At 37.9% G+C, this 14,459-nt stretch overlaps 1 protein-coding gene across 3 annotated transcripts in view; it reads left to right on the top strand.

Annotated features, from left to right (window-relative positions):
- The first annotated feature begins 2,192 nt into the window (after window positions 1–2,192).
- Window positions 2,193–14,459, top strand: part of DGKG (diacylglycerol kinase gamma) — a 165,049-nt gene continuing 152,782 nt past the window's right edge. For 2 of the 3 annotated variants that reach the window (XM_070753133.1, XM_070753131.1), the window contains exon 1: window positions 2,599–2,726. The gene's annotated coding sequence lies outside the window, so the exon portion shown is untranslated. Of the gene's footprint in view, window positions 2,371–2,598; window positions 2,727–14,459 lie in introns of those variants that run through there. The other variant, XM_070753132.1, reaches the window with a different exon arrangement.

Genomic DNA, 14,459 nt, shown 5'->3' with positions numbered 1-14,459 from the left:
CAATCATATGTCCTCATTCTAGCAGGAAGTGGCCTATTCCTAGAAGGTAAAAGTCTCTTAGCAAAGGTCATACAGCCATGTGACATTAAAAATCTGTGAATACATAGAAAGCAAGCCAAACATCAAATGCTAATTCATATTTTCCCATTCTTCAAATCCAGACTAGAATTGGGAAGAGTCAAATTGCTTGATCAATAGCAGCATGTTGAATCTCAAATTGGGCCTTTTAAAGATTTTCATTGAGACTCATTTAAAAGGAACTGTTTGCTCTTCCTGGCCTAGGATCACAGAATTCACTGGAAGTTACCTGGAGGAAAAGCCAAATATTTTCCCCACTTATTCATTTAAAAAAATGAAAGTAATCAAGGGCTCTGCACTTATACTCTTCTTGACACCATAATGTTTCAGCTATGGGAAGCTGTTCATGTTAATACCTCCTTGCATCCAGGACTATTTTACATATCACAAACACGCATGGTTTGCAAGCTCTTTCCAAGATGCCAAGTACGTATTAAACAAAAACAAATTAACCTCTCCCTCACCAGAATGTGTACAAATTATATGGATATTGGGAGCTCACTTGGAGATCAAAAGCTTCAAAGCACTGTAGCATCTTAGGAACACAATTTTGTTTTTAAACTAATTTTGACCCAGTTTGAAATCCATTGCTTTTTGCAAAGAATCCTGGAAGGTAACACTATTGGCATTTTTTTGTGTGTTTAAAAAATATTCAAGAAAACATACTGGTAGTTTCCATAGTTTTTAAGTAGAATATCAGAATATTTAACAAAAACTTAAACCTGTTTCATTTTCTTTTAAAAAAATCCCTACTAGAAGTATTCCCTATATTTTGATGTGTTAAGATTGATGAAATCACACCTTAATTCATCAAAGAGGAACGTTTATTTATTTATTTATTTATTTATTTATTCTTTGTCCAATATACAATACATATGGAAGAGAATAGACATTAAGTAATATATATAAAGATAGAAAGTAAAAAAGAAGAGAAGTAGATGGGAGGGAGAGAATATATATGATATAAGAGATAAGGAGAGAATATATAAGTATATATGATATATATAATATATAGATAGATAGATAGATAGATAGATAGATAGATAGATAGATAGATAGATAGGGAGAGAATATATATGATATATGAGATAAGGAAAGACAATTGGACAGGGGACGATAGGCACATCAGTGCACTTATATACGCCCCTCATATACGTTGTGGGACCTTAGTTTTGTACTGAATAACTTGAATAACGTGAAATATCAGCCTGATGTCCAAAACTGAAATCTAATAACAAACTGGATGCAAATTGAGTAGAAACTGGGAAGTAAATTCACTTTTATGTGATGAATTTAAACGCTGGAGGCAAGGATAACACCAGGCTGAGCCAGTACTTTGGTTTCTTTTCAGCTGGAATAAATCCTTCCCTCAGCACAAGGCTTTGGCGTGGGTGTCTAAAAGAGAACTCTTGCACAGGGTAAATAGACCTGTGCTCTTCCTCAGCATTAACTCGAGACATTTCAGGATACGTGTGTAGTCATAAAAATTTGACTCTGTGTGTGTGTAGTAAAAAAAACCCGATGGCATAAGGTAAGACAGTGTTTCCCAACCTTGGCAACTTGAAGATATTTGGACTTCAACTCCCAGAATTCCTCAGCCAGCATTCGCTGGCTGGGGAATTCTGGGAGTTGAAGTCCAAATATCTTCAAGTTGCCAAGGTTGGGAAACACTGAGGTAAGAGGACATGTGGTTAGTAGAATTCGAGACCAAGGTATAAAGAATAAATTAGAATGACTTTATAATATGTAAATAGATATATTACTCTTGAGTCGAAAGGATATATAGAAAATATGCCCCCATTTTGTATGGAGATGTATGAATGTTGTTTGGTGATGGGCACTTTGAGTCCCCGGAGCACAATGTTACAGGTTGTGTGAATGTGTTATTGTTATTATAAAAATCAATTTAAAAAAGAGAGTAAACAACAACATCGACTCCCCTCCCCCCCACCTCTTACTCTCCACCCACCTCCTCGTTTGTCTTCCAAGATAGAGGCAGCATCGCTAGAAGCAATCAGGTAGGTGCAGTTGGATTCCCGCCTATTTTTAGGCGGGAGGAAAATTCTGCAGCTGAGGGGTGCCAGAGTCACCTTAAAACAGCGGCCAGACGGAGCTGTCAGGCCGAGTGGGAAAGCGCTCGGGCTGAGGAGACAGCCGTTGCCGGCGGGAGGGAGGAAGGGGGCTCCATAAAGCACTGCTTGCTGCCTCTTTGCCCTGCTGGCTTTTGCCTACCTCCCCCCCCCCTCCTGAAGCTCGCCGGCTGCAAGACTAACTAGAGCTAAAACTCCTGAGGTCAGTCTTGGGTTTTCAAAGCCGTTCGCCTGTCTGTCTCCTGGGCTGGTCCCCAATACAAGGAAGGGGGGGGGGCGAGGAAACCAGCACCTTGTAACTTGACTGGTTAGTAACGAAAGCCTCCCCGCACAAACGCGAATTGCCAATGGAGCTGCACGTGTGTGTGGTGTTTTTTTTATGTGTGTATGCGCGCGCGCCTGTGTGCTCGGGCTGGAAACAGCCTGTTTATTTCCCCGGCGCTCACATTGCAGACAAACGGAGCGGCTCCGGATGCTGGCTTCTTGTGGGGAGTTGGTCTGCGGTGGACCTGAAAGGAGGATGTAGGATCTGAAAGATTGCCGCAGGATCTTTGGGAGGTTGGTCTTGGATTTAACTGCGATTGAGTTTTAATGGTCCCCGGGTTCTTTACAGCGCAATGTGGGGAAAAGACACCTGATGATGTTGAGATCAATGCAGGTTGGCCCGCGTGGAGTCTTCCAGGACGGAAAGTACCGCTGGAAAGATGTCCTGGAAGGGGATGGGCGAGGGGGGGGGGGAGAGAAGAGGGGGGAGAAACCTCTATCGAGTGTTCCAGTTTAGCGAGGCAGCAATCTAAGCGGGGCTGGTTTTATTTCTTTATTTTGTATTCATGGGAAAACATTGTTTAGATTCCGAGGTTTCACCTGCTCGCTCGGGGACTAAAGTTTTTTTTTACCCCGTCGCTGGTTTTGCAATGTAAGAAGTCCCGTATTCCAAGTCGGAAGAAAATCCTATCTGACTTCGTTTATGAACGTCACAAGGGGGGGGGGGCTTTTGTTAAGAGGTAGTCCGGGGATCAGGTTGCACAAAAGATTCCGTCTATCTAGGAATTGGAGGACATAATAAATCTACTTACGCTTTGCTAGTGTTGGCAATATCTGCGGCACAAAAAAATGTGGAGCAGGTGAACAAGTGGGGGGTGGGAGGTGGGTGAATTATGCAAGTCGATAGTCCTCCGAACACATCAGGTGTGCGTTTTAAATGGAAATGTGAAACAGGGCAACTTACATAACCGCACTGTTCTATCAAACTGAGCAGATCCGGACTAAATTCAGCATGTCATGTAGGTAGAAACAATGTTGCTTGATTCTGCTCCCAGGACATGACTTAAACTGTATCTTAGTTTATTTTCAGATCCTGCATGATAAATGTGCCTTTTAATCCGAAGTGTGCCTGTGATTTCTTAATTCCCATGAAGCCATACAATGGTCTGAATTGCAATGTGGATTGTTTGGTTTAGGTTTAGTGTTGTGATTTATTCAGTTTATTCATGGTTATGGAAGCCATGTTTTACAACAATATATGGTCTTAATTATGCTGGTATTTTCCTATGAATTAGTTTGTTTAATCTCAGATTATTAGAATTAGCATTAAGATAAAAGCACAGATTCCTGGACAAGTACAGATAGATCTTTCTGAAAGAAATGGTTTCATACCTATCAACTTAGCGGCTTCAATCTGTCTAGTCCAGCAGTGTCTCTTTGCTTGACAGCAAGCAAAGAGGTTTTGTAGCTTTTGCACTTTATCAAAACATCTAATAGACAGGTGAGCCATGCCATTCCTGAAGAGCTGAGAAGCAAACATAGACCAATAATTTACAGTAAATTCAGGATTTGCTCATGAATGGGTTTTCAGTATTGTTTTCTTCAACATGCTGTATTAAATTTATGCTAATCATGACACTGATCAATTCAGTATAGCTGTCTACTATACTTGCGTGTTACTTTGCGTCAAGAATTTATATAAAGTAATATGAACATTTAACACCTTCTGTCTCAAAAATGAAGCCAAATTTACCTTTTCTGTATAAAAGAGATGGCAAGTTACCATATTATACACATCTTCATCTACTCAGGATTTAGTTCCATTGAATTCAGTGGGATTTTTAGCAAAGTGAGTGTATGTAGGGTTCTAGTTCTGTCTCAAAAATGAAGCCAAATTTACCTTTTCTGTATAAAAGAGATGGCAAGTTACCATATTATACACATCTTCATCTACTCAGGATTTAGTTCCATTGAATTCAGTGGGATTTTTAGCAAAGTGAGTGTATGTAGGGTTCTAGTTCTAAGGTCTTAATAAATAACACCAACTAAAATGAGATCTTGGAAAACATCACTATTATGCAAAATACTACATAATACTATGGAATGAGTTTGTAAAGGAGATTAGGTTCTAGTGCTGTTCAAGTTTACCTGCCAGTATGCTTCATTGAAGACTGTTGGAATTCCATGTAAACAGTCATTTGTTTTTAACCTCTCTGTGATTACTTTTCAACAAATAAATTGTTTTTTTGTACTTGAAACACAATCACTATGCAATGCTGTCTATCCTAGTAATATTTCTGTTCTCAAGTTTTTAAGAGACTTTATGGAACAAAACATGGGGAAGCCTGCTTTGTACACTTTGCTTATGTGTGCCAATGATAACCATGAAAATAGTGCAATTTGTGCAAATAGTGCAAATCGTACAGTGCTCTTAAATTCAGAAGGGCTTCCCAAGTGATGAAGCAAAATAATGATTTTCATCCAGTGTCATCTTTGTAGACTAAACAACTCCAGATTAAACCACTAAGAAAAAGGATTATAATTGCAACAAAACAGGATTTTAATTACTAACATTGTAGTGCTACTTTCTAAGAATAAGTTCCATTTTGGTCAAGATATTTGAATGAAAGAAGATTATGCAACTCATATTGGTATTTTGGCTCTCTTGCTGTCAAAAACTTGATTATTTTTTTCTTTTGCAGTTTAATTTTCAGTCTCAATATTTAGCTTGGTAGCCAAACTGGATTTTTTTCCTTAATTAACAAAAGAAAACTAAAGCACAAACCCATCAACAGGAAATCTTTTAATTACATTAATTTTTAAAGGAGAGATAGGAGTTTGATTTTTAAAGAATTTTTTCTTTACATATATACATTGTCCTTCTTCATGAATAGAAGACTATATACATGTCACCCCCTTTAATGTTCACATTATTGGAGTGAGGTTCAAAAGTAGCAGATGGCTCAGGGTTACCCAATGAATCTAGCCTCTTAAATCATCGTCTACCATTCTACAAATGTTTGTGTATAGAAATATGAATAATCGTTACATAATCAAAGCACTGCCCGACAGTTTATAATCAAGGACAGCAGGTGAATGAAAGTGCAAGATCTGAATTTATCTGGAACTGTTTTTACTAGGAATATTCAAAAGAGAATATGACAAAAACATCAAGTACTTGATCTTGCATATTACAGCTGCTGCCAGGATTGCATATGTGCAATGCTGGAGGAACCCTAATACACCTATCAAGAGCTTAAAAATTAAAAAAATATTTGTTTGCATGGAAATGGGCACATTAACTACATAACTTAGAGGACAAAAAATTCAGACTATTATGTAATATGGGAAAAGTGATATGATTGGATTGATGATAGAAAGTTGAAGAGAAGGTGTGGTATGAAGAACTAAAAAATATTGTAAGACAATGTATAAACTGTATAAATATAAAATGTATACAAAATGCTGTAGATCTGCTTAAAGAATTATTGTGATACGTAAAATGTGGAAACCAATAAAGATATTTTTTTTAAGTGCAAGATCCTTATTGGGTCTTATGAACAGTAAATTTCCTTTGTAGCATGTCCAGGTTTGTTTGTTTTTACAATAACATAGAAAGGATTGTACCAGTAAATGCAAATACAGCATGGATCCCAGTGTATTGGAGTGATATTCTATAAATGCCTTGGAATAAGGACAGCTATTATTATAGTAGTCCATTGCCAGCAGCTAAAAGCTTTGAAAATTGAAGAGAATTTTCAGTTGTTGCATTAATTATATATGATAACACCCCAGTGTCTCACAATAGATACGTTTCACTTTCTTTTAGAAAAAGCAAATGGTATCAATATAAAGATCTTAACTTGCATTTCAAATTATAACAAAAGTTTCATGAAATGTCATTCAAGAAAGATTCGAGAACCAGCATCTCCCCCACCCATCCCGCCCCTCTAATTATCCAGTGTGGAAAAGGGTTTCCTAGAGAGGCTGGGCTTAATGTCATAACACACAAAATACTTCTACCACCCAACCTTCTTTCCTTTGGTCTAAGAAAACAACAAATAGTTGAAATAAAATAATCACATCATTTTTTTATTATTTTGGAAGAGTTTAAATATGTGTAAAATATATTTAGCTCAACATACGTTACTCAGGGCAGCTACACGGGGAACCTGAGAGGTAACCAGTGAAGGGCTACCAAAATTTTTACTACCACACTGTGGGTGTGGCTTACGCAGGACGCCCTGCATTTTCTTTCAACATCTTTCAGTGCAAATTGGGTGCTCTGGGGTGGAGCTCCATTTTCGCTATGTTCCCACTGTGTTCCCCCCAATCCAGGCAGTAGCCCACTCCTGGAGGTAACTATATATCTATTTTATCCATTTATATTATGTTGGAGAGTCTTTGTAAAGATTTTCCTGTAGCAAATATATGGAACCAAGAGGATGAATGTATTGTTCATGTGAATTCCCCAAAGGAGATTGCTCTTTGTCAGTTTTATGATGGGCTACAAACTACCTGGTGTTGATCTGATTGCTGCAGGTGCCAATTCAACAAGGCATATTACCTGTGGGTATGGCAATCTAGGATTCTTTGTATTACAGTATTGAAACTCCATTTCTATTGTTTTAAAATTGCCATATGAAGGAATATTTTAGGCTGGAGTGAAGCCTGCCTTGCCCTGTATTCAAGGACATTGGCATGATTAAACTCCTGACCAAGTTCTAATAACCTTGAGAAACAGAAATATGCAAGGGCAAGAGGAATCTCCATTTACAAGAAACTGAAGTAAATCTAGATCATTTAGTAATAGAGACAGAGGCTCTCCCATAGATTCAGTAGTGATTATCTGAGAAAGAGAGAAACTCCTTGTTCAGGTAATCCTTACGCAAAAAGCACCGTATATGCTAATATATGTATTGCTATCTAATTTTTAATACCAGTGAGATTTTATTGATAGGAATACATTGTAACTTAATACTAAGAGGGAAAATATTATTGCCAAACATAAGATATGTTAAACATAGGCACGGAGATTTTACTCACTATCATGTGCCTTGCCTTTATTTCTTCAGAAGTGTTTGGCCTTCCATTTTCTGGATAATGATGAATGTATATTTTAAAAAGTGTCTCTGGGATCTGAGGATAGAGTAGCTATTATTTGGGGAGGGGGGATGAATGGGAATAGCAGTTGTATATGCCATGTGATAATAGCCTCATGAATAAATACTAGAAGAAGTTGTTAAATATTTTTTCTGCAAACATTGGTGTTATTAACATCTGTGTTCATTAAAAAAAATTAAAATAAAATCACACTGGAATTGCTGTGAATATTTTGAGTAAGAATTTTTGGGCTATTTGCTTAAGAGAGAAAAGCCCAGACTCAAAACTGAACACTTCCCTTTCTTGACATAATTATCTGAATCCTGACATGGATTCAAGTCTATTAAAATTATTGATACTGGCTTAGATTCTCCTCTGTAATAGACCATTGGTTCTCAACCTGGGGGTCAGGACCCCTTTGGGGGTCAAACAACCATTTCACAGGGGTCACCTAAAACCATGGGGAAAGACAATTTTTCCATGGTGTTAGGAACTAAAGCTTCTATTCTGGCACCTTGAAATATATTTTTACAATCCAACTAATCAGGCGTTAACAGTGGGGGTGTCCCTCTGACCTTCCTGCCAATCAGTTTAAAGCTCTGTTGGGAGAATTGGCGCTAGACTTATAGTTGGGGGTCACCACAACATGAGGAACTGTATTAAGGGATCGCGGCATTAGAAAGGTTGAAAAGTCTTGGTATAGACAGAAGGGTTGAAGATGGGGTTTACACCAAGGATCAGCATGTTTAGGCATCTATCAAAGGTAGTGTTTTTTGGGGGGGGGAAGAACTCTTAGTGTTTTTTTACTTTTCGGCATTTATTTATTTATTTATTACATTTGTATGCCGCCCCTCTCTGCAGACTCGGGGCGGCTCACAACAGTTACAGAAACAATATGTAATACAAATTCAATAATTAGAAAGCTAAAAACCCATAATTTAAAAAAACATGCACACAACATACCATTCATAAACAGTATAGGCCAGGGGAAGATATTTCAGTTCCCCCATGCCTGACGGCAGAGGTGGGTTTTAAGGAGTTTGCGAAAGGCAAGGAGGATGGGGGCAGTTCTAATCTCATGGGGGAGCTGGTTCCAGAGGGTCGGGGCCGCCACAGAGAAGGCTCTTCCCCTGGGACCCGCCAAACGACATTGTTTAGTTGACGGGACATGGAGAAGGCCAACTCTGTGGGACCTAATCGGTCGCTGGGATTCGGTCGCTGGCATTGCTCAGGCCTCCTTTAACATCCAGCACTTGTGGTAGTAATTAGGAAAACTATTAGTACCACAATTGGCTTGTTCACAGGATATTTATTTGACCAGCAAGCAAGTCATAGAAATGCTAGGGAAGAGGACTAGTAATTAAGAATGAGGTGGTAACAGTGGCCGAGGTACTGGTGAGCAACTTGTATGTGGCACTGAATCCCGTTTTTGCACTTCCTAGAATCACTTCTGATCCCAGCTGCTAAAGACTGCTGCCATAGTTTCCTGGCACCAGTCTTTCGTATGCAACAAAATTTCATTTTAATATATGCCAATTAGTGTACATTCAAAGTGACAATAAAGTTATTCTAAGTTCTAAGTGTAGCCTTTTGAAATAGGAAACATTAGAAAACTATAGCGCCAGCTTTTGGGAGATGGGGGAGGGAAAGATTAAAGAAAAATACCAAATTCCTCCCAAAAGCATTTGTGTGCCTTTGGCCAGGCAAACAATATTACACGGAGTCCCAGTCATCAAAATAGTGCCCAATCCAGATTTTAGAATCAGGAACAAATAGCATTCCTTGACTTTTTGTATGACACTAGAGTCCAAAGTGATATAAATTACGGGTAAGTCAAAATTATCGATGAGCTGATCAAGAAAATTCAATTGTACCACTGCTGTTAATAGAGCAATGTTTTTCTCTGGCAGGTTATATAGATTTTAAAAAATCTATATAAGGAAAATGTTCTAGTAATGTACCCTAACATTGGCATATTGTATATCTTCTCCCAATTATATACTGTGGCTATTAATATAAGTATAAAACATGCAATTTGTCATGTTTTCATTGTTTATCAGACAATACCCTCCGTGGTAGTCCTTTTAAATGTAAATTCAACCATTCTAAATACCCTTTTACAGTATGGTAATTACAGTAGTCCTTGACTTACAAACAATCCTTTAGCAAGGTTTTAACTGTAATGTGTGTAGTTCAAAGTTACAATGGCACTGAAAAAAAGTGGCTTACAGCCAGTCCTCTCACAACTGTTGTGACATCCGCACAGTCCTGTGATCAAATCTGGGCTGTTGGCACACGGCATGTATTTACAAAAGTTGCAGCATCTCAGGTTCCCATAATCACCATTTGCAACAGTCCCCGCTGGCTTCCGACAAGCAAAGCCAATGTGGAAAGTCAGATTCACTTAATGACCACATGATTCACTTAAGAACTGCAGTGATTCTCTGAGCCATGGCAAAAAATGGTCATAAAATTGGATGTGACTCACTTAAGAAATTCTAGTCCCAAGTACAATAGTTCAAGGACTATCTGTACATCTGCAATATGCAACTATCAATAGTAATTTCTTATTTTAAAGGTGCTTGGACTTTTATTGTTATTTCTATGCATTTCTGCCTTGGAAAATACTATGAGCCGGGGTGGCACAGCAGGTAGAGTGCTGTACTGCAGGCCACTGAAGCTGACTTGTAGATCTGAAGGTCAGCAGTTCAAATCTCACCACCATCCTTCAGAGGTGGGTAAAATGAGGACCCAGATTGTGGGGGCAATAGGCTGGCTCTGTTAAAAAGTGCTATTGCTAACATGTTGTAAGCCGCCCTGAGTCTAAGGAGAAGGGCGGCATAAAAATCAAATAAATAAATAAATAAATAAATAAATAAATAAATAAATAAATTTGTGTGAAGATTAAGGGAGCACACATTCGGTGAGGGGCGGCATACAAATCTAATAAATTATTATTATTATTATTATTATTATTATTATTATTATTATTATTATTCGGGTTCCTTAATGGTGGAAAAAATAAAACAAAATGGAGACTGCACACACACACGACTTTTAGATGTGACTCGGTGAAACCCAGCTCCTCTCTTTGTCTAGTCAGAGCCAAATTGACCCTCCTGCAATCCCATCAAACCAAAGAAAAGAAGTATCCTCACCAAATAGGACAGCCCAAAGACAGCCCTATTTACAACATAGAAAAATCACAACCTTCCATAGATTTGTGAATGACTTCAACATTGTATCTCCTTAACAGCAAACAGTGTCCTCCTGAAAGGCCCTTTTGCTTAGCAATAGAACTCATTCTGGGTACACTGACAAGGATCTACCCAATTCCCCAAACAGAGCAGCCAATCAGATCCCCAGGTTTTCCTGCCTCCTAGTCCTAGTCCACTCTATAGAAATTGTGCTCTTATTATGGCAAAATTCCAGACCAGGTCAAACATTCTTTTAAAGTAATTCTATCTGCACATATGCAACCATCAGAAGCAGTTTTATGTTTTAAGGGTACTTTGGTTTTGATTGATTGTGTGTGTGTGTGTGTGTGTGTGTGTGTGTGTGCGCGCGCACACATTTCTGTCCAGGAAAAAGCAAGAATATCTGTTTGATGCCAACTTTGATGTAAAGTTTACTGGGGGGCAGAATTCATTTAGTCACTCAGAACAAGATCCATGAATAAATTCTTTCACATCTTTAGTTGAAATCAGGCATAAGCAATCCATTGTTTCATTTGGAAAAGCTGACTTAGCAGAGGAGATTCATACCTAGTGAAAGCCAAGAGTAGAAAGCCAAGGTGATGCGGACATAATTGGTCCAGCTGAACGTGAAGGAAAAGTTCAATTCAGGTGGAACATATCTGAACAGATGGAGAAAATTCATACCAAATGAATACGGAAATATGCATTTAGCTTTGGCCCTGAACATGCACCCTTTCTCCAACCCATCGAGCTTTCTGTCTGTAAAGATCTGAGCAGCCAAAGTTCTATTTTGTTGTAGAACATCAGTAAAAGAAAATATTGGTCTTTATGAATAAAGCTCATTATGAACTGTGCAATCTAAACAAGCAGCCCTTTGGTTTCTACATTGCTTCTTTGAACAATGTTTAACAGTGTTCAACCTACAGTGTTCAACTGTTTAGCTATGCAGGTTTAAGCATGGTCACTGAACATTTAACACAATCTGAATCCTGGCAAGGATGGGGTGACTAAAGAAACTTGGTTTCCATGGAAACTAAAAAGTTAGCACATCTCTACTATGTCTCTGATTCACAAGCAGATTAGAGGGTGACTTCAAGAGAGAAATCATAAGAAACTAGGACAGGAGATACTGCAGAGGGATCACACAAAATGCTGAGTTTGAAACTCAATTGCCAAAGGACCAGGAGGAGGAAATAAATTGCTTTACTTTGCAGACTTGTTTTAAGTAGAAAAAGAATTTGGACAGATACTTTGGTTTTTATGTTAAAGCCTATTTATTATATATAGCCAATGATAAAATATTCTGAAAATTATTGTTTTTTAGGAATATTTTATAACTGTTTAGCTTCTCACTTTTAAAATGTTTACTAGACATAAATTATAACTTTTTCACCTTTGTTAACTAATTGGATTCCCACTGTGTCTAGAATGCTGAGGTGGACAAGGGAGTTTGCAAAGCCAACAGAATTACAAAGAAAAAAGGGGAATATTTTAATGGAGGCCACCAAGAAAAATTGTACAGATAGTTCTGAAGCAGTTACATACATGTTCTCCTCTCATTGGATTACTGTACCCCTAATACAACTCAGGATAAGAAAAATAAAAGAAAGAATAGCAAGAATAGTACTTGCCTGTAATGCAGTCAGTGATTGATTTTGTTTATTAAATGTACAGTATATACTATAAAATAACCCCGGGTGGCTTACAGTTAGATAATATAGTATATATATTCATGCTTCTGAAGTCTGCTGTATTTTCTTACCCAAAACAATTTGGTTTCAGAAAAAAAATATCTTGTAACCTTCAATTCCTTCACTGCAAAAACATATGGACTACACATCTCGGTCAGGGCAAATCAATAGATGCAATTTACATTGACTTCTGTAAAGCCTTCGACTCAGTGGTTCATGACAAACTACTTCTAAAACTCAAATCCTACGGCATCTTAGGATCCCTCCATAGCTGGATAACTGCATTCCTATCAAACAGACAACAAATTGTCAAAATAAGGAGAGCCATATCTAATCCTGTTCCGGTTAACAGCGGCGTACCCCAAGGCAGTATTCTTGGACCAACACTCTTCATACTCTATATAAATGACCTTTACGGTCACATTGCAAGCAACTGTGTTCTCTTTGCCGATGATGTAAAATTTTTCAATGCTACGGATAGCACAGCTACTCTCCAAAAAGACCTTGACTTTGTGTCTGAATGATCAAAAATCTGCCACTCCAAATCTCAACCAAAAAATGCTCTGTCCTGCACATTGGCAAAAAGAATCAGAACACCAAATACAATGTGAACAAACAAGACTTTACAGACAACCCTCACTCCATAAAAGACCTTGGAATACTCATATAAAATGACCTAAGTGCCAAATCCCACTGCAACAACATCGCCAGAAAGGCTTCAAGAGTTGTTAACCTAATCCTACATAGCTTCTGCTCCAGTAATCCCACACCACTAACCAGACCATACAAAACCTTTACCAGACCAATCCTTGAACACAGCTCATCTGTCTGGAACCTACACCACATTTTGGACATAAACACTCTAGAAAATGTCCAGGGATGCTTTACTAGAAGGGCCTTCCATTCCTCCACTCGCAACAGTATAGTCTACGCAACTAGATTTACAAAAACCTTAGAACTATGTCGCCTTAAAAACGACCTAAGCATAACCCATAAAATCATCTGCCACAACATCCTTCCTGTCAACGACTACTTCAGTTTCAACCATGACAATGAGCTCACAACAGATACAAACTTAAAGTAAACCACTCTAAAGTCGACTCCAGGAAATACGACTTTAGTAATCGAGTAGTTGATGCTTGGAACTCACTACCTGACTCTGTAGTATCACCACCTAAGAACTCCCTAGCAAGTTTCAGGTTGCCAAAGTTGGACACCAGTGCTGTAGATTAAAATGTGTTTAGTTAATTTGTGGCTCAATGTATTGTGAAAACATCGCTACAGAATTAAATAATCCTGCACAAAAGGATTAGAATACTGAAACAGAATGGATCTTGCAAGCTTCCATATAAAAAAATCATTGCTTTTTATCCTGAGCTATCTTCATTTCTGCAGCATCGTATCAAATATTGTAAGAAAAACATAATATTATTTGTCTTGTAAATCTTTGATGACTTACAACAGACATATCCTGAGAACTACTAGATTCAGACTTATCTTCTGTTCGCTGACCTGATCATAAACAAAGTTTTATGAAGTCCTTACTAATCTCATGTTCTGCAGCCAGGGGCACCACAAAGTGTTATTTGAAATGAACTGAAACAGTCAAAAATAATATTTCATTGCTAACATCTCACCCACTTTTATTGATTATGAAAAAATGTTGTCAACTTGCAAAATCATGACTGGGTTAAGAAACTAAAACCAGAATTAAAACATTTCCAAAACAGCCTAATCTCAGCGACTTTCCTTCTATTTGCTCATCTTATGAAAATCTGCCTTCTGTGTTACATTGTAAGTGTCTATAATGAATTTTGGCAACAAACATGGAGCTTATCAAAGAAAAATACTTTCCAGTATTCTGAATTTCTGCTCCTGATCTCTATGAAAAAAAATCACCTTGTAGCTTGGCCAATAAATTGTCTGGAACACACAAGCAAATTATAGGCCACAATAGAATATGATGGCAAACCCTTACATCTATCAATCACAGTTAAAATAAAATGGAAAAGAGTGAATTTTTGCCATGGCTGAGT

The sequence above is a fragment of the Erythrolamprus reginae genome, chromosome 5, assembly GCF_031021105.1.
Source record: "Erythrolamprus reginae isolate rEryReg1 chromosome 5, rEryReg1.hap1, whole genome shotgun sequence".
Taxonomy (NCBI): Eukaryota; Metazoa; Chordata; class Lepidosauria; order Squamata; family Dipsadidae; genus Erythrolamprus; species Erythrolamprus reginae.
This window is presented reverse-complemented; position numbering and strand designations above follow the sequence as displayed.